Below are 25,990 nucleotides of genomic sequence, written 5' to 3' on the forward strand. Positions count from 1 at the left end.
GGCTGCTGAAAGGAAGCCAAAATGTAGAGTGGGAGGGAGCTTTGGGTTCTGGAGGGTGGGATTCCACGAAGTAGGGGGCGGGTTAAGATTAGGGAAAGGTGAAGTGAAGAAAAGTAGGCCCGAGTGAGATTTAGAAGTAAAAGAGCTTCTTTGGTTTATGAAATAAGGTAAGAAAACAAACAACTTGACTCTGGCCTCCTTGTTACTGAAGAGCAGTGTGACTGACAGAAGACAGAAATAAAAGAGGCAAAATATAAGCAGTAGTGGTCATTCGCTAGAGTAATGGGACAGCTAATAAAAACGAGAAATTTAGAGATCACCCAGGGTGGTCAGAAGAGCCGTGCTTGTTCTGTGGCCAGAAATAGGGAAGGGGATATGTGTGTGAGTGTGTGTGCGCGCACACGCGTGCACTTGAGACAGGGAGCTGCTGAAAGAAAGGAAGCCTCCATTTAAGTATTATAGCATTATGACTAATTAGCTATTAATCATTAATATAATTAAGGGTACTATTAGCTAACAAGGTAGCATTTATCCAAGTTCATAGCCGAGAGAAGTAGTCCATAATTGAAAGTGCTTGGAGTACAGAGAGGGGAAATGAACCCAGCAAGGTAAAGGCCTTAGATGGAGTAGAACCAAGGCATGACCTTTCCCACCATAAACCAAACTTCCTTGATGATTTCCAAAGTTTAACTTTTTTTTTTTTTTTTTTTTATGTGGTACGCGGGCCTCTCACTGTTGTGGCCTCTCCCGTTGCGGAGCACAGGCTCCGGATGCGCAGGCTCAGTGGCCATGGCTCACGGGCCCAGCCGCTCCGCCGCATGTGGGATCTTCCCGGACCGGGGCACGAACCCGTGTCCCTTGCATCGGCAGGCAGACTCTCAACCACTGTGCCACCAGGGAAGCCCTATCCTTCCATGATTAAAAGCACACTTAACAAATGTTCTTGCACTGAGGCTGAGCTCTCAACATTTTGAAGACACATGCAGGTATTTCTCCCCAAAATAGCAGCCCCCCAAAAATTCCTGTGGAGAGTAAAATGACCTGAGTCTGGGAAAAGGTTAGGGAAGAGATTGAAACTTTATAAAGGGGCTTGAGGGTTAACTCCGTCCTTAGCTACTTCCAAAAACCTATGCTTGGTTTTTATTACACTTGGACTCCATACTCTAGGGATTGCAATTTAGCAACTTTGGGTCATGTTCTTCAATAGTGAGTGTCTTCAGTAGGTAAACAGTAAAAATGATATCATATTTTAGCAAGTAGAGAAAATCTTCAGGCAGAACAGGAGGAAGCAAGCATAAGTAGTAAAAGAAAAGACTTAGATTCAGTGTGAGAAATAACTTGGCATCCGTGGAGGCTGGTGAGCCTAGAATATCTGACTGAGGTGTCCAGCTTTGCCTTCTTGGATATTTGATCCATCCCCCACCCTCTGCCTGTCAGGGCTATCCTGCTTGGAAGAGGGGTATGCAGAGTGACGGCTAAAGAACCAAGTCTCTAGGAGTTTCTACCCACAGGCCAAACTTCTGAAGGGCTCCTACTCATTGGAATAGTAATGTTGTCACCTTCCATTTGAAGCATGCTTTATGGTTTTTGCAGAAAGGTTCTGTCCATTATCAGATCTTGCAACAACCCCATGAAGCAGGCAGAACAGGTATTATTCCCAGTGAAGGAAATCCAGGCCAAGGTATGTTTACTGGCTCAGCCCATGTCACCCAGCCCAGTCAACAATGGAGGCAAAGCAGGACTCCCAATGTGCTGTCCTGTCAAAGGGTTTAACAGGCCTTCTCGGAAAAACAGCTACATATTCCTCTGGATTTAAAACAGGTAGCCTGGCCATGTGAGGGACAATAATTCTAATATTCAGTTCTACATCTGCATCTCCTTTTTTTCATGGTTTTTTTCATCCTTGCTCTCTCCAGGACCCTGGCACTTGCCCTGTGTATCTGAAGCCTTGGCAACTGGTACTCTGGAAGGCCCTGGGCCTGGCAAGGCGAGCCCAGTCCCTCTGCTCTCCCTCAACTCTTCCCCCTTGAGAAGCTATAGGAAGAAGGGCTGTCATCACTTTGCTAGTCCCAGTGCCTCCCTTCTTCGTCTTAGCAGTCATTATAGGCAACATTTAGCAACCACATCTGGCCTTATTGGAAGACGAGGCTTCTGTCATCCTGGTTTCCTGGCCCTGGATAGTTCTTCACTAACTTTCTCATTAAGGCCGTGGGCAGAAACCAACTGCCCCCCCCTTTTTCTTTTGGTCACGCCACGTGGCTTGCGGGATCTCAGTTCCCTGACCAGGGAATGAACCTGGGCCATGGCAGTGAAAGCCCGGAATCCTAACCACTAGGCCCACCATTTTTTTTTTTTTTTGATTTAAAAATTTTAGTGAAAATTCTTTATATTTTGACAGCTCTGGAAACCTTCACAAATTTAATTTAAACAGCAGCAGAGTTATCTTGTTCCTGTAAGGTGAGCTGGACAGGCTGGTACAAGCTCCCTATTCACCACGTTTCTTTGCTCCCCAAGTTTCCAGGGGTGTACCCCCAGTCAATTATAGTCAATAATAGTTCTTCCCACCTGTACTTATAGAGGGGCAGTGGTTGTGGCTCCCTGCCCACCCATTAACTAATGTAACCCCGTCCTACTGCACCGGACTTGGGGCCAGAGCCCTGGTCGTGGTCTCCTAGGCCCTAATACTCGTAGTGCTGTGACCTTGGTTCAATCACTCCACCTCTGAGGCTTTGTAAAAAGAGGGGATTATATGGCTCTTAGTGCCTTCCAGATCTGATACCTAGGATTCTACTTTAGAAAGTTGACTGTGTTTGTTAATACCTTGGAATTCCATTCCTTTCCTAAGAGTTACTATCCAATTCTCATCTTTAAGCCCTTCCTATTGGAAACTGCCCCTTTTACAGAATGGATAAAGCTGTCCTGGACTCCCCTTTCGTATTCACTTCTTTTTTCTCAGATCTCTAAGCAGTAATGTTTAAAGACAGCTCAGAAAGCTGGACTTTTGGCTTGTCTGCCATGGGGCTTGTACGTGTGCGTGCACTTGTGGACATGTGTATATGTGGTCCATGGGCACTTTCATTCTGTGCCCCCTCAGCTCCCACCACCCCCACTAAAATTCCAGAGAAAAGTTAAAACAAATGCCAGAATGCACCAAAAGGCCAGGTGTGTGAGTGGAGCTGTTTTGCTTTGGGGATGGAGATGAGGGAGGCCATTGAGATAGCCGGTGTCACTTCAGTCTCAGCTGGTTTTAGCTGTAGCATGGCCTGGGACCATCATTTGGTCCATAGTTCCCTACAGCTGTGGTCTCTATACATCAGCTTCTCCATTTGAAACATCTCAGAGTTTGGATCATGATTCCTCTGGTGTCCTTATCATCAAAATGCATTTCATAAGTTTTTAAAAAACACACATATGGGGACTTTCCTGTTGGCGCAGTGATTAAGAATCCGCCTGCCAATGTGGGGGACACGGGTTCAATCCCTAGTCTGCGAAGATCCCACATGCTGCGGGGCAACTAAGCCCGTGCGCCACAACTACTGAGCCTGTGCTCTAGAGCCCACGAGCCACAACTACTGAGCCCACGTGCCACAACTACGGAAGCCTGCGCGCCTAGAGCCCGTGCTCCACAGCAAAGACCAGCCACCGCAACGAGAAGCCTGCGCCCCGCAGCCAAGAGTAGCCCCCGCTCACTGTGACTAGAGAAAGCCCGCACGCAGCAACAAAGACCCAATGCAGCCAAAAAAAACCCCAAACCAAAACTGAACAAAAAACCCAAAAAACAAACAGAAAACACGCATGTGACAATTTCTACAAATCTTCCTTTTACAGTATTTCATTTAATGCTTCCCTCAACCCTGGGAGGTAGGAAGGGCAGAAAACATTTCTGCTATTTATTTTTAACAGCAAATTAAAAACAAGGTCCGGGTTTTAAGAGTAACATGGCCAGAATGAAATCCTGGGTCTCCAGGGTCCAAGTCCAGGACTTGTCTGTGACACGGTACTGCAGCCCTTTGCCGGACACCATACAAAGCACATGGAACAGATGTGGTCTCTGCTGTCTGGAAGTTTGGACTCAGATGGCCAGCCACGATTCTGGCCAACATAAAAGGACAAAGTGATTCACGGTCGACTCACATACGCCAATAAAGAAATGAGTTAAATAGATAAGGAAAGCCATGTTTACCTGGCCTATGAATGATTTTTTAAATTCCAGTTGGGTAGAAAGGACAATGTTAATGAGGCTAAGGTTTTAGGTCAATCCCGTTCTGCCTACTTGCTTCGCACACGGAAAAACTATTTGTAGCTGCACTGCATGCTCTTTTCCCTTCTTGTCTTCAACATTCTATCAACCTTCCTGAAATAACTACTACGTGTCTGTCATGCAAGGTGGGAATCAAGGACCACGAAGAAATCATCTCTACCCTCAAGCAGCCTCTCTAACCATTTTCCTCATTCAAACCACTTGTGAAAGCATTAGTTAACCCTGCGTCTACCATCTCTATGGATGGAAGGACAGATTAACTTAGCCTCTGTCCTGTTGTGTGAGGGTCTGAGATTCATCTTTATCCATGCAAGATGGCCAGTTAGGACAGTAGAGAGGTGGGCTTTGGGATCTGAGGGACGCTGGTACTACCCCAGAGAAAACAGGCTACCACACTACCTGCAATAGCTTAGCTTCCTAGATATCTAAGCAGAGGCCAAGAGGAATCCTGGGGTTAGGGAGTGTGGGCAGCCCAGGGCAGGGACCCACAGCGGGAGAACAGCTCCCATCTCTAAATGGACTGTTGCAGCCCAATTCCTACCCCCCTGGGGGGGGGGGGGTTCTGCCTCAAGGTCCATCTACAGGGCAGTGATCTAAGGCAGTTAGGCCCGAATTGTGTTTGAGTCTTTAAAGAGGTTCTGGGATTCTTTTAGGCAGCATGCTTAATTGTTGTCAGTAATTGATGTGACATATGCCCCAGAGGCATGCACTGAGGTCCAGTGGAAGACATGGTTTTTAAAAATTGGAATTAATTAATTAAAGAAGGCGGCTGCACGGGGCTGTGAGTTCATGCCAAACTCCGCAACCCTAAACCTGGCAATCCACCCAAACGGCCTCGCTACCTGAGGAACAATCCCCAAATTCTCACAGAGGTGGGATGGGAGACCTGGGATGCAGTGCAGGACATGGGGGCTGCAAGGGGCAAGGACAGGGCTCAGGGAACCCCCTCTTAGCTTTTGTGACCCTCAAAAGGCTCGTCTCAGGAGAACAGTTTGGGAGCCCCAAGAAACATGTTGGGGGGGGCCATAAAACTGCAGAAAAGGGGAAGGCATGGCCAAAGGAGGTGTGTGAGATTACGGGGGAGGGGTGGCAAAGGGGATGAGGGTGTCTGAAACTGGGGGCTGCAGTGGGACCTGGAGTTGTTAGCAGGGCTGAAGAATGATGGAGCCCCTCAGGTAGCGCCTGGGAAGATCTGGGGGTGGAGAGGACCCTGAAGGCGGAGCTCAGAGGAGGTGGAGCCTGGATGTAGGCGGGGCGGGAACCCAGTGCCTGGGGCCTCCGGCATTCAGAGGTATTCATTAAACCCCTGACCCGAGGTCGTTAACAAAGCTGTGGCAGCTTTTCACAGGAGTTGGGTTAAGAACAGCAACAGCAGCAATAGTAACAACAATTAACGATACTGAGACCTTAGGCGCAGCAAGTTGTCCCTAGAGCTTTGTAGGCATCAAGTCATTAATTCCCCTGGCCCCTCAGGGCCACCTTTTTCTAGAAGTGACCGAGGCGCTAGAGGACACAGTTAATCCTGTGGGGCTCAGCCTCCTGCCATTGGCTGGGTGGGTTCGTTCACATCCAGAGGGGTAAAATCCAGGGTTCACTTCCCATTTCATAAACTGTTATAATCTTTTGCACTTACTTATAGAGTCTCTGAAATGATACTTAAATGGGGTGAGTATAGAAATGTAGAAATCAGCCATCACAACACGTCTAAACAACTTGGATGTGAAAACTCCAGTCCCACCTGACGGCACCAGGCTGGATAACATGCTGCAGTGGAGAGTGGCCTGCAGATGACCAGGGAGTGACCAGGAACTGACCATCTGCTTGAAGCCCTAACTGGTGGCAAGGCTGAGCCTTGGCCTGCAAACAAGGTAAATTGGAGGATTTCAGGTGTTTACCCCCCACAGACCAAGGACGGAAGTTTAGAGTGAGAGCTAGAGGTGAGTAAAAAAAAAAGGAGGGTCATTCCAGATCGCAGAGTCATATGGGATGCAGCCTGGGAGCCAAACCCTGAGCAAACCTAGTGCCAATAGTGACTACCCTTGCAGATTTCAACCGTTCTCTTATTTATGTTTTTCACGTAACAGTGACTACAAATTACACACACTCAATCCAAAGACGGACTTTCACTTACATGCCATAGATGGTGAGAGTCATCATCGTTATCCGATTCAACATCAAAGACAGCATCCCCGTTAATGACGAGGGCAGGTGAGGTACAGAGCAGGGTCTGAGCTTCTCTGAATCTCAGAGTTGGGCAGAAGAAGAAACTGTGTCACAGCTGAAGTGCCGTCACCGTTCATATCAGGGAAACAAGAGGGACCAGTCCTTACTCTTCTGACCCTCGCCATCCCTCTAGAAACACAGCCTTCCCTCCCTTCCCTGTATTAGTACAGAGAAAGCCACCTTGTAGAAGGTACTAGGACTTTCAGGGCTTGACTACCAATCTCCCTTGCAGATTACATCACAGAACATAGAGTAAAGTGTTATATGGTGGACTTAGGGAACGGAGTATTCTGGTTAATCAAATAATCTGGTTTTAAAGTAGTACTAAACACATAGTAACATTTGGGACCTACTAAAATTATTCATTGTTTATCCAAAAGTTCAGATTTAACTGGGTGTCCTGTGTTTTATCCACTTGCAGGTAAACTTTTAGGAGATCCAAAGCCACTCCTTTGGAGTTCCTTAGAGAAAAAAGCAACAGGAAAGAGATATTCTTTTATAGCTTCAGGTTCATTGGTGACAGAAAAATGGGGACAGAGAAGATAGGGAAGCAAGAGGCCCTAAACCAGGTGCCCATCGGCTCAGAAGCACGCTTACCATCACACTGGGTACATAGGTAAGATGTCACCAGGTCTTTAACTGGCCCTGTGTCAAACCAAACAGTTGTTTCAGAGATCTCAGGGAAGAGCTTAAGACAAAACATCACCTACTCTCTAATATTATCCAACACAGACAGAGCCTCACCTAAGAATGGGAACAGACAGGGGCAACTTAAATCCCTCATTTCATTTGGCCAACAGAGACGAGGAAGGTGGGTGTTGCACTGAGCAGTGTGGTGCCATTCAGAGGAGCTGCATATTTCCTCTGTGCCAAAGGATCCCCTGGTGCTTGGAGACCTCCTTCCTGTCGTGTTGATGGTCCTGTGGAAATGGGCCCCATAGGAAGCTTGGTTCTGCTCTGCGTGGCATTGACTGTGCATGTCTTTTTCCTGACCAGGTTGCTGTTCTTAGCACCTACTAAGCACCTAGGTGTCCCCAACTTATTGAGTGCTTTCCACTGTCCTAAATGTTGCACCTCTGTTATCCCATAGAATCCTTCCAACTTCCTTTTGAGGTAGGTATCCCCGTTTCACAGATGAGGAAACCAAGGCAGAGGGAAGTAAAGTAGGAAATGACTTAAGGTCACATAAGCCTTAGGTGACAGACTCAGGATTGGACCCAGGTAGTCAGACTCCTAAACCTGCTCTTTGAACCACAGTGCTGTACTGCCCAACACCCCAATTCAGTCACACCACTGTCCTGCTCAGAATTCTTCAATGGCTCCTGTGATAAGCAGAATAATGGCTCCCTAAACCTGGAACCTGTGAATATGTTACCTTACGTTGGTGGAAGGGACTTCGCAAATGGGATTAAAGTTAAGGATCTTGAAATGCAGACCTTAGCCTGGATTATCCAGTGGGTCCAATCTAATCACAAAGGTCCTTAGACGAGAGAGGCGAGAACATTAGAGTCAGAGAAGGAGATGTGACCAGGAAGCGGTGGTCGGAACGGTGTGATTGCTGGCTTTAAGATGGGAGAGGAACAAGCACCAAGGAATGTGGGCAGCTTCTAGAAATAGGGATAGGCAAAGAGCTGACCCTTCCCTAAAGCCTCCAGAAGGAACACAGCCCGCTGCCGCCTTGATTTTGGCCAAGTGAAGCTCCTGACCTCCAGAGCTGTCAGATAATACGTCTGTGTTGTTTCATGCCACTCAGTTTGGGTGATTTGTTACAGCAGCAGTAGGAAACTAATACAGCTTCCATTGCTTAAAGGGAAATCTGAACTGCTTTGCAAGGCGTTCAAGGGCCTCATGTTCTCTTGCCCCTGTCTAACTGCCTGGCTAGCTTATGCCCCCCACCCCACGCTTTACATATTGAACTTCTTCAGGATCCTCAACAGCTGTGCCCTTTCTTACGTCAATGCCTTTGCCTGGAACACCCTATCCTCTCTTGTTTGTCTGGCAAACTCCTCATCCTTTATGTCTCAGCTAAAACAATACCTCCTCTGTGAGGCTTTTCCTACTTCTCCCAAAGGAACGTAGGGCTCCTTTCCTGCATTTCATGCCTCTGCTGCAACTCATATGCACTTCTGTTAAAGCAGATGTTAAGGACCGGTCACTTCCCTCCCTGGGTTAAAAGCTATTTGAGGGCACAGGACCTCTCTTCTCACCTTTGGTCTCCCTTAGTACCTAGCATGGTCCCCGGCACATCAAATAAAGTTCCCCAGAGAATAGAGCTCTTATCCTGACCTGTGCACTGGACCAGTGATGCAGCCCCTCCAGCCCCGTTTCTCCGTTGATAACAAGCGTTAGGGGGGAAATCATCCCTTCCCTTCCCTAGTAAGAGGTAATGACAAAGAAAGTGAGACATGGGAGTGTTTCAAGTTAAAAAAGAAGAAGTGCTAATCAAAGTTTTGTAATATTCCAGCTGTACCCACGGTAGACAATGCTTCCTCTCCAAGTCTCAATTTTTTCAGCTGGGAAATGGGTCTAGAGACGAGCTGTACGGAGACAGGAGCTGTGGCCACTTCGCGGCCTATCGTATCCCCTGCATCTACACTGCTCTTGATTCTCAGGTGAATCCTCTGATGGTTGGTGAAGATCTTGAGGGAGGTTTTTCCACATTCTTCGGATTCATGGTTTCTCTCTAATGTCCACGCCGATGTTGGGTCTCATCTTGAGCGAAGGTTTCCGCACATCACATTCTATGTAATTAAATTCCTGGACACTGAGTCAGATGTGCCTTCCAAGCCTCCAGACTCACCCGAGGGCTCTCGCACGGCACATCAGATACAGGTTTCTTTCCAGTAAGAATTCTCTGATGTTGTATAAGACGGTTGGTGACTCTACCCAAATGAAGGCTTATTCACGTTTATTACACTTATGAATTTTTTTTCCTGTGTGAATTATCTCATGTTTAATGAGAAGTAAAAGGCAAATGAAGGTCTCAAAAAAGGCCTATTACATACCCAGCCCTGGGCTGAGGGACTCCAAAATGTAAGGAATGGCCTCTGCCCTCTAGACGTCTACAGCCTGGCTGGGGAGACAAGACTCATGTACATAAAACAGCTGGGGAACACGAGACACTGTGTCGTCATACCAAACCCCAGAGTGTAATATAATTCAATGGGAATTCAGAGAAAGGAGCAGACCACCAGAGATTGACTAGACGGGAAAGTTGTATGAAAGAGGTTGGCCGTTAGCTTGACCTGAAAGGATGGTAGAATTGAGGCTGGAAGAGAGGAGAAAGGTGTTTCCCTTGAAAAAGAGAGAGAAAAGAAAGGAAGGAAGAAAAGAAGGGAGGGAGGGAGTGAGGAAGGAGGGAAAGAAACTCTTTCTAATGTAGGAATTTGCCCGTTGATTCAGGAAACTCCCACAAACGTAGGGCAGCAGCCTTTGAAAATTTTATTTCTCTGACGCTTTTCTTGTTTTAGAGCTCAAGCCCCTTTCACTTCTACCAGGCACCCCTCAGAAGGAATGCTCTACTGCTGCCCTGCACATGCCAGCCACGCCTCGCCTGCTACCTCCACAGCATTCTTGGAGCCCATTCCAGTTTCACAACCAGGTGACAGAGGCACCAAATAGGGAGAGACCCCCACCAGGAGAGGGGCCCAGGAAAGCACCCAGGAGGCTTGTATTCAAGAATGTGTCCCCCCCACCTACACCCACCATCACTACCTCTAAAAAAATTTCCATATGGGATGCTGACACTTAGAGAGAATGAGGGTCATCAGATCTGAAGCCCTTTAAAATATGTCAGGTGTTTTTTTGTTTGTTTTGTTTTTTTGCAGTACGCGGGCCTCTCACTGTTGTGGCCTCTCCCGTTGCGGAGCACAGGCTCTGGACGCGCAGGCTCAGCGGCCATGTCTCACGGGCCCAGCCGCTCCGCGGCACGTGGGATCTTCCCGGACCGGGGCACGAACCCGTGTCCCCTGCATCGGCAGGCGGACTCTCAACCACTGCACCACCAGGGAAGCCCTGGCAGGCGGACTCTCAACCACTACGCCACCAGGGAAGCCCCGTATGTCAGTTTTACAGAAGTTTTCTGGGAACATCAGGAGTAGGGAATGCTTTATAACTTTTCCTTATTTTCTGCATCCCACAGAGAGCCGCAGATGAGCAAGAGGGTGGAATTTGCAGTGTCTCTTCTTGGTTAGATAGTTGGAGGACTTTTTCTGCCAATTACAGTGGCTAAACACTGACTCAACATCCAACATCTGCATGAGAGGTTAGAGCCTTCATTCATGGACAAGTTTCCAAATGAAACACAGGGGTACTACCTCTCATGGGCGATGTAGTCAGAGAAGAGAGGAGAGTGGATTTCACCCTCAACAAGGTGGCTGCTTTCTGGAGAAGTGGCGGGACCTGGTATTTCCCAGCATGGTGAAATCGGGAAGTGCCTTTTGCAGCCCTTCTCAGTTTCATGGCCCAAATGGTTTGTTTGGACGTGGAATTCTTTTTTTTTTTTTTTTTAAAACATCTTTATTGGAGTATAATTGCTTTCCAATGGTGTGTTAGTTTCTGCTTTATAACAAAGTGAATCAGCTATATGTATACATATATGGACGTGGAATTCTTAAGCTCTTAATTCTGTCCCTGCTTCCTGTGTCACTTCCCTAGGAGACTGAATTCATGAAGGGCGGGACCTAGGCACCCCCGCCCCCATGGGGAGAACAGAATGGGGGCTGATTCCCTTGGGGTCTTACCATGTGGACATCCTGTTGGAACATTCTTCACTCCTCCCCAGCAAGGCACACTCTGCTCTGTGAAGAATCCAGGCAGGAAGTAAAGGAGATCTCTGCGGCCACAGTGGAAATGCCCAGACTCTCAGGAACCCCGGATGGTCATCCAGTCTGACCACACATACCATTCTGTTTTCATTATTAGTGTCTGTCCTGACTGCTAGTTCATGGGCTCCCCCAGGACAGGAGGCATGTGTGCCCTAGACACCAGTAGAGCCATTTCGGTGTGTATCAGAGTGCCTGGTACAGAGCGGCTGTTATTAAATATTTGTTGAATAAATCAACTATAAATGTGGAAGTGATTCCCTTAAAGAGCTCTTCGCTCTTGCTTAGATGTTGAGTTACCTTACAAGATGGGTGTGTTGGGGGTGCATAGGGACACCATTGGGTAAGAAATGCATGGGAGGGCTCTGGAAAATAGCCCCAGAGTTCCATTTGTATCTGCTGAGTAACAGGGAACCCCTGCAGGTTCTTCGGGTCACCGACAGGAGAAGGCAAGCAGGCACGGGTTTTACAGGCTGTATTTGATCTGGAAGAGGGTAGGGTGACCCGAAGAACAGTGCGTCTTCTTGGAGCCGCTTAATCACAGTGGCAAGCTCCAGAGATGACTTTTGTGGCTGAAGGGTGAATGTTTCAGCCGGGTGAGTGTCAAGAATGCGGTAAGAGCTCTAGCGAGCCTTGCTGCTGTGTGAACTCAGAGCCGACGGTGGAAACAGAAGAGCCAGTGCAGTAATAGCCAAAAATGGCCAAAGAGGAAGACGCCTTGGGACCCAGCCCGGGATCCTGGCGTTGCACTGTGTGGAGTGGGGGTGAAACCAAATAGGAAGATGTGTCTTTCTCCTGAGGGCAGAGGCCATGTCTTAAGCATCTACACCCACAGCTCCAAGCAGAATGAGCGCCCTGCACACAGTAGCTGCTTAATAAATCCTAGATAAATGAATGCTGGTTGGCTGGCTCTGGGAGGCACTGAGGATGTGAGAGCTTGTGCGGGCCCCTGAAGCCCTGTTTACTGTCTTCTCTCCTCCAAACTCCTCAGCCCACTCTTCTGTGTTGTCCCACCTCTGCTTTAAGCCAGAAGATGTTCCCAAAGATCGCTCCTCTCTAGGTGGACAGCAGAGCGTAGGAAAGGTGACTCTAGCACCTGCCAACTGGGTCTCAGCCTCAGCTGGTCAGGTCACTCCCTCCCTTCTCCTTGGGGTTCCCACTGCCGATAGGATCCCACCCAGCCCCCCGACCCAGTCATCAGGTGTTGTTCACGTTTCCTCCTAGTCTGTCTCTCTTTGATCTCATCTGGGCAGGCAGGGACATGTCACTACTGGAAGCCTGGCATAAGCAAATGTGTGCGTGCAGGCACACACGACCCTTTCCCTGTCTCGGAGCCATGGTCTGGGCCTCTGCCCCTGGCCTGACCCATCTTTATGAGACCGGGGCTCTTCCTCTCCGGGTGCTGAATGTAGCATCTGATGCGAGAGAGCCAGGCATTTTGCACATCCGTGTCTGCGGCGTTGGCCTCCCTCAGGGGCTTGGGGAAGATCCACCCATAAGGAAGGAACTTCCAGAGAGACAAGAAACCAGGAGCCTGACCTCGTGATGCCCACAACACCTGGCAAGGAAGGTACCAGTTCTGCTGTCCTGGCCCAGACCCAATTCTCTCTTCCAGCATCCACGCCTTCCCTGGCTCCCCTCCAGGCCGACAAGATCTGCTCCAGTTGGGGAAGGATAAGTATGGTCTAATGAGTAGCGGCAGGAGAGGGAGGCCCCCATGATCTCGGTCACATCATACCCTGGCTCTGTGCCTCAGTTTCCCCCTTGAGAAAGTCTGCCCCTGCTTCCAGGGTTCGGACGTTCCCTGGTCTCACTGGGGAAGACACCCACCATGGTGTTGTGTTCCCTTGCAGCCAGGAGCCGCCCGCCCTGCCCTGCCCCACCCCAGTAGGACTTGCTAGTTGGTGAAGCCCGGCCAGCAAGGCAGGGTCCAGCAGGATGAAAGCTCGGAGATGCCAGAGCAGGAATAATAATGATAAGCATCAGCTGTGGCGTCTCAACCGTCCAGGAATGCGAGGCCCACGCCCTGCGCGCCCCACGCTCCGAGACACTCCGAGGGCTCCTTTCCCTTGATTTTACTGCAGTGATCCCACACTTAGCCATTCCCAGCCCAATCCATTTGGGTTCCCAAGGACTGCAGTCCAGCTCCCGGCTCATCCAGCCCCCGGGTTCCATGGGAAGAGTGAGCTCGACTAGAGGGTCGAGGGTAGGACGCCAGGCTCCCTGGAGGCTCGGGCTCCTGGGTTTCCCAGAGAAGCGCTCTGGCCATCCCTGGCCTGGAGCACTTTCCCACAGACCCATTTTTGTCTGGTCAGCTTGAGGTCCAGGAGCTTTGCCGGTGTCAACACAAATCAGAATTCAAGTCCTGGCTGGGCCACAAATTAACTCGCGGTAGGACCTTGGGCAAGTTTCGTTTTGTTTTTAACTTCTTTGGGTTCACTGTCTCACCTGCCCCAAAACTTCCAAGGTTCCCCCTTGTTCACTGACGATAAACTCTGAATCCCGTAGTCCAGCATATGGCTGTTGAAGGTCCGGTTCTTTGTTTTTTTTTGGCCGTGCCATGCAGCCTGCGGGATCTTAGTACCCTGACCAGGGATCGAACCACGGCCCCCTCCAATTGAAGCGTGGAGTCTTAACCACTGGACCACCAGGGAAGTCCCAAAGATCTGGTTCTAATTCACCTTTCCAACCCCATTCTTCTTCACCCTCCAGATGCCAGCCACAAGTGACTCCTTGCTGTTGGTCATGCATATCCCATGCTTTCCCATTCTGGGGTTGCCATCCTTCTTTGGGAATGTCATTTCTACCTGGCCAGACCTTCCTAGCCTTTGAGGTCCAGGCCAGAGATCATTGCTTCCATGACTGCCTGACTCTCTTCCCACCTTGGAATGCTGGTTCTTCTTTGTCTGAACCTCAAGCCCCTGAGTCCACCCTCTGCCCTGGTTACGTGCATATCTCAACTTGCCCACTGGGGTCGTCAGTGTGCTGAGGTCTCCGTCTCTGTGTCCTCATAGCGCCTAGTACAGCATCCTGCATACACGACACATGCTCAAAAAATAAGTGTTGGGCATAAATTGTGGCAAATAATCATCCCCACCCTACTAACTTCCCCACACAAATGTGCTTTGAAAAAGTAAAAGTAATTATTTTAATATAAAATTGTATGCATGTGTGTTCTCCCCAGTTTCCTCAGGGTAGTGGAACGCAGGTACCCAAGCATCCGGTGAAGGTATTAGCTCCCTAGCATTGGGCCGACATGCAGAAGGCTTTTCTCAACCAGTCGCTGGTCCAGTCTGAACTTGGACTCTGCCTAGCAGGAGACGAGCTCTTCCCTTCCTCAGAGAATGGCAATCCCATCCCTCGGGGGCTTCTGTTTTTCTAAGCCCCATCAGCCTCCATGTGCCATGGGACTCATATGCCAGCAGGACCCCTGGATTCAAGTGTTGTTAAGAGATGAGAGGTTGGATGTGTTTAGAAGCCTCTCACCTGGATCCTTATGAGAACACCTTGGAGCAGTGTTCACTGCAGCTGCCTGTTACTGTTGCTAATAACAGTAAGAATAACGTCGGCAACGCCTTGTATTTACTTAATGCTTTTCTCCAGGGAGCTCAACTAATCTTTCCCTCATCCCCAGAAAGAAGAGAAGGACCATGGCAATGAAAGAGAAGTGAGCCATCGCGGCCACACTTTGAGTACAAGCATCCTTTGTTCTAAGAGGTAAATACAATACATAGCACTTCAGATGTGTGGAACTGATAAAGTAGGAAAGCAGTTCATGCCCTGGGACCCGAAACCTATGACTTAAGAATTTTCCCCCAAATCAAATCCTGAGTGAGATGGTAACTCTCATACTGAGAAGTTACATCTCATCAATTATAAAATTTAAGCATGCGCCCTTCGTATAAGTTCAATTACTTACAAAGTGTACACACAGCCTACTATCCTTGTATCTCAGGGCACGATATATACTTGGGTGAGGTTTGTTTTTAACAATGGTGGCAAGTATAATTCACATATCAAATAGTGACCTTGATAATTACAAATTACAAAAAACAGTTTTGTGGCTGTCATCGTGTTAGACCTGATCAGGTTGTCCCCGTGTTAACCTCCTGATGGGGCTGACAAAGAGCTCGTGTGACAAGTGCCAGTGGTGCCACTTTCTTGTGTGCCAGTGCAGTGCTTGCTGAATTAGTGTGACCTTTAACCTGCAGCTCCTTTGCAGGAATCTTTTTAAACCCCGTGTCCATTTCGTGAAGGTTAATTTAGTTCAATTTAGATAATATAATCCGCAATGTCATTTAACTAGGCAATGGAAACTGTGATACTTTGCGGGTTTCTAGCCATGAGCTAGGGAGTGGGGGAGCCCTGTCAGTCCCTCTGGTACCCTTGCTTCTGTGTTTCTCCCTGCAGACCCCACGTGTCATACATCGCCCATGGCTCCGTGTCCAGGGTTCCTTGATTCACTCTGAAGGGAGTCTCCTGCAACCCCACCTCATTTCCATCACTGCACTACCATTTCCTCTTTCTCCAAGCCCCTCCTGGCTATATCAGCCACCGCAAGCTCGCGCTCGCTTTCTTTCTTTCCTTTTCTTTTTCTTTTTTTTTTTTTTTTTTTGGCCATGCTGCATGGCTTGCGGGCATCTTGGTTCCCTGACCAGGCCCTTAGCAGTGAAAGCGCGGGGTCCTAACCACTGGACCACCGAGGAATTGCCTCAAGCTCACCCTTTCTAAACCTTCTTTGTCAAGCCCACTCTGCTCCCTTTCTTCCCCATCTCCAATAAGGACACCACTAAACACTCAGTTGCCCAGACCAGAAACCACAGGGTCAGTTTCCCCTCCTTTCTGCTCGCCATCCTTCCAAATTAGTCCACTTTCTTTCTTTTGTTTTTTCCCTTGAGCAGTATTTTTATTTTAGTTTTTTTTTTTTTTTTTTTTTTTTTTTTTTTTTGTTTCTTCCTTCTCCTGTTGTTTTTCGTTTCGCTCTTCTTTTTTTTCCTTTTTTTTTTTTTTTTTTTATTTAATTGAAGTATAGTTGCTGTACAATCTGATATGTTACAGGTGTACAACATAGTGATTCACAAACTTTAAAGGTTATACTCCATTTACAGTTATTATAAAATATTGGCTGTATTCCCCGTGTTGTACTATATATGCTTGTAGCTTATTTTTTTTAATTTAATTAATTTATATTGGAGTATAGTTGATTTACAATGTTGTGTTAGTTTCAGGTGTACAGCAAAGTGATTCAGTTATACATATACATATGTCCATTCTTTTTCAGATTCTTTTCCCATATACGTTATTACAGAATATTGAGTGCTATACAGTAGGTCCTTGTTGATTGTCTGTTTTGGATATAGTAGTGTGTATATGCTGATCCCAAGCTCCTAATTTATCCCTACCCCCCATTAGTCCACTTTCTAAGGGCCCTCTCTTTGGTGTCTCTGGCCCTGACCATTGCTGGGTTACTTAACCAATTGGCCTCCCTGCCACTGTTCTCGACCCCGCTCATTTCCCCTCCACATCTCTGCCAGAGAATTCTTTCAAATACAAGAGTCTGATTTGGGTCCCCCCTTCCTAGCCTCTCCACTTGCCTCAGGCCTAGAGGCTAAAGTTCGAACTCTTGGCAGAGTATTGCCAGCCCAGGCCCTGCTGACCCTTCCAAACTGCTCACTCCCAGCCACCTGCCCTGCTCTCGAGCCCTGGGCAATCGCCCAGGAGCCCCACCTTGAATACCACGTTCCCTTCTCGGCCTGATGACTTATGTTACTAAACCTCTAAGGCTAGCGTGCCCCACACCTCCCAAACACTGAAGGCAGGGAAAGTGACTCCATCTTCCAAGCGCTTCCAGCACTTGGTATGAAACACTCTTGTATTATGCTGAAATGTGATTGGTTAGCTGTCTGTGTCCTCCGTAAACCACTGGTTCCTGAGAGCTTAGACCACATCTATCTTATTTCTATCCCCTTCTTCCTAGCGTGGTGTGGTGCAGGCTCTCTGTGAAGCGCTGTCCCATGGACATGAGGTGTTGGGAGCTTCTTCCCACCCATCACCTGTACTGCCCCCTACTCCACCCCCCAAAGGCTAACACTTAAAAAACAATACTAGGTACCAGGTACTGTTCTAGAAGGCTTGGGCATATTTGCTCACTTAATCCTCTCCTCCCCACAACACCATGAGGTTGCCACTCCTGGCATCTCCATTTTACAGATGAGGGAACTGAAGCACAGAGGTTATGCATCAGTCCCAGGTCATGCAGCTAGTAAGTGGCTGAGTCAGGAGTGAAACTCAGCATCCTGGATCCAGAGCCCTGATTGTAACCTCGGTGGCGTGGAGTCGGTGCCATGCCACTTCACTCAGCCTTCTCACCGTTCTCCCTTCCCTCCACAAGAGTGGCTGCTGTTCCAAGGCCAACTGAACACCCTTCCACCCTGCCCAGGCGTGAGCTGAGGGTCCGGTGGCTCAGGTGGCTCTCTCCCCCGAGAGGGAAGGACAGACATGACAGTCTGCCTCTGGTCACCCCTGCCCCACTCTCCTTTGGGGCGGCCCCATGCCCAGCCACTCCATTCCTGGGCCAAGGGCTCTTTGCGGGGGATCTGAATCCTGGTCTCAGTAGGTCCAAATCATTTCTCTGGGAGGGTGTGCCTGCACCACGCACATGATCCCCTCCCCTGCCCACCAGCCCCTCGGGCACCTGGAGGGCTTTCCCCACCTGTTCTACCTGATCAGCTTCTGGCCATTAATAATATCTCATTCTTCTCTGGGGCTTTTTGTCTATTCTGCCTTGCCTGCCCACACTTCCTTCCTGTTCTTTCTCTTTACAACAAGATTGGGTATTTTTAAGCTGAGGTTTCCACTCATCTCTTACTGTCCAGTAGTTTGCTAGCCTTGGAGGCTACAGTTTGTGGCCTCATGCTGGGCCCAGCCTTGGCCCTCACCCTTAGCCATCTCTATAAAGCTCTCCCTTCTCTACTTACGGGGGAAACACCCTAAACTGGCTGTTGGTCGAAGCTTTGGAAACTGTGCAGGACACGTAGGGAGCTGACCCCCTCCCGCGATGCTATAAGATTGTATATGGAGCCAGGTGAAGATCACGAGTGCTGGAACCTCACCAGGCCTCCAGGGTCACCTCTCGGTCCACCTGTGTGACCCACATTAGGTGGCGTCAGGGGAGCTGCTGGTCCGTGGTGTGCACCCTCTTTGCAGCTTTGGAGATGTGGCTCAGGGAGCTCCAACTCCCTCTCTGCCCTCCTGTGATGTCCAGGTTCCCCACCTCCAGGCAGCCCTTCTTGCTTTGCCTTCCGCTTCAGCCCCAGCCTGGCCCCCCATCGCTCAGTCCTCACGGATGGCCTCCAACCTCCACAGGCTTCTCTGCACCACGGGTGCTTAACAGAGAAACTTTTGTTTGAAGCCCAAACAACTGCAAAGGGAAGATAACTGAGCTTTTAGGGTTTCCTAGTTATTGTTTGTTTTTAAGTTTGGTTTCTGTCCTTGGCTTTCTTAAAAAAAAAAGAGAACAGTGGCAACTAAACGAGTTGATAGCCGAGATTTTTGTTTTTAAGCAGCTGATAGTGACTCACTGCAGGCTGCTGGGCCCACGGCTAATGTTCTCTAAAGTAATTGATAGGCGTAAGGACAGCCCCAAGCACCGAGGTGTCCTACTGCGCCCTCTGAGTCACCACGAAGGATTAAAAGTATAGTCAGCATTGTTTTTATGTTGACTGTGCTTTATAAATTTGAATTTGTTAAAAAAAGGGCCCCCTCCCCCCGCCCAACCCCTGGTGTAGCGTATATAGCAACTAACTGATTATTGATTGGAAACCAGGGAACTGATGTTCCGGGCAGTCTAGTGGGCCTTCGGGACTTGTGGACTATAGTATCTGCAGCCTTCAACCCCAGCCTCGGCCCCAGCCACACCTCTGCTTCACACTGTCTTAACAGTCCCCACCACTCCCGCCGGTCAGACGCCCCGTGGTCCGGTCCTGAGCAGCGAAACCTTCTGACCCCACCATGAGCTGGGACTACAGCCCTGTTCCGTCTCGCTTGTTCCCCGGCGCCCCTTTTGGAGTTGGTCAGTCATTCAGTCTACAAACATTTATTGGGCATCCCGCATGAGCAGAGTGCCGTGCTGAGTGGCTACTGGGAAAAGTCAAGAAAATGTTGGTGCTGCCTTCAGGAGAAAACACTCTCCCACCACAAACACCCAGAGAGCTGCTTCCTACAAGTTCAAAAGAACTCCATCTCAGAACCAAAGGGGTAACGGGGAGCCAAACAGGGTGGGCTTTATCAGAAAAGTCTTCTTGAAATGGGGAGATGGGAGCCTAACTTTGATTCTCAGTAGGGCTGTCCCAGCTGAACAAATAAGTGCCCAGGGCTGGGAAGCTCATCCTGGCAGTGGGACCCAGAATTCCCCCACCACCTCTGCCAGGAAGCTGCCTTGTGAATCCCGGGCTGCCCCTTCCCCTCTGGGCCAACTGGGCGATAAGGACGGGGGACCAGCCCCAGCAAGGAGGAAGTGGCCTGGCTTCCTGTTTGTTTGTGAATCTCAGAGCAGCGCCGTGCAGCCATGAACCCCAGCTAAGCAGAACAAGCCCAGCCTGAGCCCAGAGTTCCAGGGAGACCCACCAACCAACCCAGCAAGCCCTCAACCATCTGGGACTCCAGAGCAGAGACACTTGGAGGGCTAGCCTGGTAGCAGCCACGCCAGGTCGGCAGGGTAAAGAGGTGGAGTAATGACTTCCCCAAAGAAGTCAGAGTCACACATTCATAATATGAAGCCTCTGGGCAGCTCCAGGGGCTCAAGCAATACCATCTCCCCACCCCAAAGATTATTTCCTGGGACCCTGGACACAACCCTTTTGCCTTGTAAGAAAACCTTGTGCAGAGATTGGACCCTTTGAAAAATGGGGCAGCCTTCATTGTGGTTTCGTTTGCAACAGCAAAACACACGAAAAACCACCAGCAAGTCATCCAAAAGCCGATTCGTGACGAAAAAACATGATAGATCCATACCGGGGGAAACGCTGTAGCGATTAAAAACAATGGAGTGGATTTGTTTGTGCTACTGTGGTGAGATGTCCAAGATATTTCAGTAAATGAAAGCAGCAAGATACAGAGCAGCGTGATCCCGTTTCTGCAAATAATGAACAGCAGAGGACATGTTCATATAGGCTTAGAGATATATGTGCTCCAGAATGCGTGACTTTTTTTTTTTTTTTTTTTTTTTTTACTGGAAGGAAATTTAAGTAACCTAACAGCGGTTATTTTGGGGAGAGGAACTGTGAAAGAAAAGTGGTGGGAAGGCATTCAGTGTTCATTATGTATCTTCCTGTACCATTTGCATTTTAAAGTGATGTATATATGATATTGAGATAGATATACATTAAAAATAGTACCTGTGGGCAATGGGATTATGGTCCATTCTGTTTAATTCTTTATATTTCTCTGTATCATTTAAAATAAAAAATATCAAAGCAATAAGTATTATTTTTAAGCCAATTTAAAGAATCGGGCAGTATGCATTTGCAAGATGAAACAGGGTAGAGCTAGGATCATACATTCTCCAGGACAACTGATGGAGGAGATGGGGAAAGTGCTTTGCTTTAAGATCTGTACACATCAGTAACAGCGGAGCCATTTGACATTCCACTTTGTGGATTCCTTATGGCAAATGTTTGAGCTGTCTCTGGTTTCCTTTAACCACTCCCTTTCCCTGTGTCTTCCCCCATTTCATGGCCTCATCATTTAACTTTCTTTTTTTTTTGCGGTACGCGGGCCTCTCACTGTTGTGGTCTCTCCCGTTGCGGAGCACAGGCTCCAGACGCACAGGCTCAGTGGCCATGGCTCACGGGCCCAGCCGCTCCACGGCACGTGGGACCTTCCCGGACCGGGGCACGAACCCGTGTCCCCTGCATTGGCAGGCGGACTCTCAACCACTGCGCCACCAGGGAAGCCCTCATCATTTAACTTTTGACCTGAACCAAACAATAAGAAACAGAAATCTGAAGGGAGAAGAACATATACAATATGACTTCAATACACATGACCTGATCACCTGTCATTTGGACTAACTTGTATTTGCTTCTTTGTAAAGGACCTGTATCTGATTCATCTTCTAATCCCCTGAAGCATCTAGCCCAGGACTGCACAGAGTAGGTGCTCAATAGTTGTTGGATGAATAAATGGAACAACTTGTGTACATGACACTTGTCCTTTTCAGGTCTGTTCATTCATAGAGTATCCACAAGGTGGAAGGTCAAACCACCCCTAAGCCTATCAGAATTGATTTTGATTTGGGGAAGATGGAAGGAAACTCTTGGGGCCTCCGACGGAGAATGGGATGTCCTCTCTGTGTCTCACTAATTCATTAACAACTGTTGAGCTCCCCAAGCTGACCTCAGGCTGCCAAAGCCTCAGTATCCAGCACACGTGGAGCCTCCCTGGTTTCAGAAAGAGTTAAGCTGAGCTGGTGGCGATCTCCCACCTGGCAAAGAGAGGGGTAGCACCAGTTTGGCTGGTGGTTGGGGCAGGACACTTGGTATGTTTACAGCCACAGATGCCCAGGGGGGTTTGCATCAGGAAGTCACCTGCAGACGGTCACCTTGATCTATTTACTTACCCTTAGAGCTGGTGCTAATGTCCTCCTGGTCCCTTCCCTAGGATATTTTTCTGAACGTCTTGTGCTTGTCAACACAGCCTGGCACCTGCAGCAGCAGGCAGGTTGCTGCCATCTGGTGGAGAAGAGAGGCCACAGCTTTGCCGGGCTGGGCCTGAAACAGACTTGAGAGATGGAAGGAACCTTTGAGAGCAGCTTCCATGACAGTGGATTTCAAACTTTTGTAGCTGTGGAGCCCTTCCTTTAAATGACAGCAGTGACTAAGGCCTTCCTGTAAAACTGCTCTGGCTGTAGCAGGGGAAACACTGGACCCGTTCCACACTCCCCCGAGCTCAGTTGGCAAACAGCTGATAGGGTGTTTACCCCCTCATTGTAAGGATGGGGAAACGGAGACCTGGAGATATGAAGGGACTTGCAGAAATTCTCTGTACCAGGCACACTTTGGAATCTGTGCAGCCAACCTGTACCCTCAACCTCAAATAAAGAAGGCCTGAACACAGCTTCCTGAGTGCTAGATCAAGCCACCTACCCCAAGACGTCTGGGCTCCTGGGAGGAGAAGCCTGGAACTCAGCTTCTACATCTTCTCGTTTGAATCAAACCAGGGTTAGACCCATGATGGTCCCTATGCCCCCTTCTCAATAGCTATAGGCATGGAATCAGGGGCATGTAGACGCCCATTTCTACCTCAGAATTCCAAAGGAGTTTCCTGATCTCTGACATTAGGGAGAGGCAGGCAGCCCCTTAGAACACAAATAGGGACAGGAACGAGAATATTTTGAGCATCTCCTGTGGGCTGAGCCCTGTGCTGAGCATTTTCACAAGTCAACTCATTTATTCCTCAGCAACACTGCAACGTGGATATTCGTGTCTTTAGTTTTGATAAGAAAAAAAAGGATGATCGAAGCAGCTAAGTAATTTACCCAAGGTCTCCCAAGCTAGTAATTGGCAGAGTCAGAATCCAAACACAAATCTTTCTAATTCTAGAACCCATGTTCTTTCTACAAACTTAGTTGCCTTCTGGGGCGATAAATCTGGGATGCCCAGGCCAGGTCGGAGTTTCACAGTGTCAGCAAGGATGGCTGCAGTGCCCTGGAGAGAAGGACCTTATGAAGGAGAAGGTGTTGTCTCTGCCTGCTATGGTCTAGCTGGGGATGGAAGTGTGCCTACGAAGAGAATGAAGACCCCCTCATGCACAAGCCCACCTGTGAGTGCAAAGGATTTACAGGACAAGGGGACCCGGATATAGAATCCTGGAAGCTGAGAGATGGGATGAAAACAGTACTAGACAGAGTGTGGACACATGGATTCCACCCTTGGCCTTGCAACCGGCATCCTGTGGGACGCTGCGCAAGTCTCCTCCCCCTCCTCTCCCAAACGAAGGTGTTGTTCCTGAGGATCTGAAAGCCTGCTACTCAGTTCTGTGCTGTTGTGACTCCAGCGGGGGTGGAGTTAGATAGGAAAGGATCCCCAAAGGAAGTGAGTGAGGCGGGAGGGTTAAGGAAATGGCATTTCACACAGGGAGGATGGTGACGGCAAGCAAGGAAAAGAAGTCGTTGCTAGCCAGAGACGGCAAGCTCCTCTGTTCCTGAATGCTTGGTGGAGATTAGGGTTGGCACAATCTACAATGAGGAGAATCTGTGGGTTCTTTTGGGGTCTCTGACTGTTCAGGATAGACATGGCATTAACCAAGAGACTCCTCTACCCAGAGGCTCCCTTCCTTGGCCGTGGCTTGGGAAGTCCAGTCCAGCAGCAAGTCCTACCTGGAGAGCAGGGGAGTGGAAAAGAAGTGGGTCTACCCCAGGCCTGGAGATCCTCAGACCTCTGGGGGACCATTGGGTTCTTCCTGCCTAATTCCCATCTGTTTGCTACTCCCATTCCCACCCTCTGCCTAGCTCAGGACCATCTGCAGCCACGGAGACAGACGGTGTCAGGAGCCTGTGTGCCAGGGCCTCAATGTGACTTTGCTTCCCAGTTTACTGTAGCCTTGGACACAGTCAAGGACTTCGGCGACAATTACATTGTATCTGACTTAAAGCCCTCAGCCCCTCCTTGGTGCCTGGGACTTCCATATTCCAGGGTTCATCCCTTCTCCAAGGCTATCTAATGCCCTTAAGTCAGAGGTCAGCAAACGTTTCCTATAAAGGGACAGATAGTAAGTACTTTAGGCTTTGAGGGCCATATAATCTCCGTTGCAAGTATTCAAATCTGCTGCTATAGTGCAAACGGGCATAGACATGTTCCAACAAAACTCTACTTATGAACACTGAAGGTTGAATTTCATATCATTTTCATGTCACAAAAGATGGGCATTTGGACATGAGCTCATGGACATGAGCGTGAAAATGCTCTCATGTCATGTCTTTTGAGTGTTTTCCAACCATTTAAAAGTGTGAAAACCACTGTTAGCTCATGAGCTGTACAAAAACAAGCAGTGGGCTGCACGTGGCCTGCATGCCATAGTTTGCCAGCCTCTGACCTGAGTGTTTGCAGCTCATTCAGCCAAATTTAGATGGTCCAGGCCTGTCATTGATGGAAGGCTTTTCTGGCTAATCCTCATGGTTTGTCCTATCTTCCCCGGATGACAGCAGCTTTAAGTTCCTTCAAAGTAACCTTGCCCTTTCAGCTTTACTCTCTTTTCCAAAGTAGCTTGCTTGGAGGGAGCTGGAAATACACCCTCCTCCCTCTCCACCCAGTGTCCTGAGCAAAGTCATTTTCTTTCAACTATAAACTGGTTTCCCCAGGCCAGCACCTTTCCATTCCCTCTTCCAGCCATGTGCATCTGGGCCTTGTCAAACATCCCCGCCTCTACTGGCTGGGGCAGGCCTCTTCACTCCTTTTTTTGTTCAGTTCTCAACCCCAGTGCTGCCAGAGCTCCAGAGGTAATGTCTTTAGAAAAAAGGGAGGCCTTAAATGTAAGGAAAGGTGGGAAGAAGTCAGCCACAGGAGAAGGATTTTGAGTTGGGCCTGAGACAGAGAGGGACCGGGATTGAAAGAGGGAGGCGAGAGAGGAGAGGTGTTCCAGGCAGAAGCAGGAGAGGGTGAGCTGTGGGCAGGGGACAGCAAGGGGAGAGTCCGCACGTGGAGGCCACAGGAAGCGAGAGGGTGGTGAGGCTGGGAAATCGATCTGGGTAGGACCTTTGTGGGTGGGTCAGTCTGCTAGACCCTGAGCACCCTGCTTCAGAGCAGCTCGAGGCTACTTAACATAATGGCAGGGGAGGAGAATCAGGGGCCTCGACCCCCAGCACTCACCTCACTTCTAACTTCAGTCCTGTATGTCTGTTCCGTCATCTCTTCATCTGACAAACATTCAGTAACTCCCACCAAGAGCCGGCCATGTTTGACTTGGGAGAAAAGATCAGGCGGTGGTTGGGGGGGAGAAGAGGAAGAGGAAACGTTTAGAAAGGTGGCGAGCAGAGGGCCTCGAAGGCCAGGACAAGGAATTTGCACTTTATTAACCAAGGGAGGAGTGGCTGCTGAAGATTTTTCAGGAGGAAGGGGATGAGATCTGCTTTAGGAAAGTTAAGCTTAGAGCAGTGTGCAAGATGGACAGGAGGCCTAGGAAAGGTGGGGACATCAATTCCAGTCTCCTGCGACTGTCTCACCCAGGTTATTTTCAGTCAAGGTGGGCTACTTTGCCCACAGTCTTGGCAGAGGGCAAAGGTTGAGGGGAGGGCCTAACTGCTCTCGCCCTGCTGATTGCTGGACCACCAGGCGATTAGAATAGCATCTGCTACACGGCAGACTTTGACAGTATTCCATCGTCTCTCCCTGTCTTTCAAATCGACCCACGTGGGGATGACACAGCTCCTCCCCCTTCAGTCCACACGGGCAGAACTTGTGTAAAATGCAGCAGTAAGGAAAAATGGTGAGACTTCGAGGGTCCCACCCCGCCCCCGCCCCCCATCCAGGGCCCATTGCCTTCCTAGTCCGGGACCCTCGGGGCCTGAACAAGGGAACTATTCAGTCTGACCAAAGGAGAGACACTCCCTGCTTGGCCCCCTCCCTGGCCAGGACAGGACACGGCTTTTGATCCAGGGCCCAGAGGATCCGGAGCTGATAAAAGCTAA

The 25,990-nt window shown here is 49.1% G+C and overlaps 1 long non-coding RNA gene across 2 annotated transcripts; it reads left to right on the plus strand.

Moving 5' to 3' along the window:
- The first annotated feature begins 5,826 nt into the window (after positions 1–5,826).
- On the plus strand, positions 5,827–10,358 carry LOC112399679 (uncharacterized). Of its 2 annotated transcripts, none has more exons than XR_003003288.1 (4): positions 5,827–6,129; positions 6,906–7,100; positions 8,949–9,096; positions 9,982–10,358. It is a non-coding gene; the product is annotated as an uncharacterized LOC112399679 (long non-coding RNA). The 2 variants fall into 2 exon arrangements; XR_003003290.1 differs by having other exon boundaries at positions 6,987–7,100.
- The last annotated feature ends 15,632 nt before the right edge of the window (positions 10,359–25,990 follow it).

The sequence above is a fragment of the Neophocaena asiaeorientalis genome, unplaced genomic scaffold (genome assembly GCF_003031525.2).
Source record: "Neophocaena asiaeorientalis asiaeorientalis breed wild unplaced genomic scaffold, Neophocaena_asiaeorientalis_V1.1 scaffold1, whole genome shotgun sequence".
Lineage (NCBI taxonomy): Eukaryota > Metazoa > Chordata > Mammalia > Artiodactyla > Phocoenidae > Neophocaena > Neophocaena asiaeorientalis.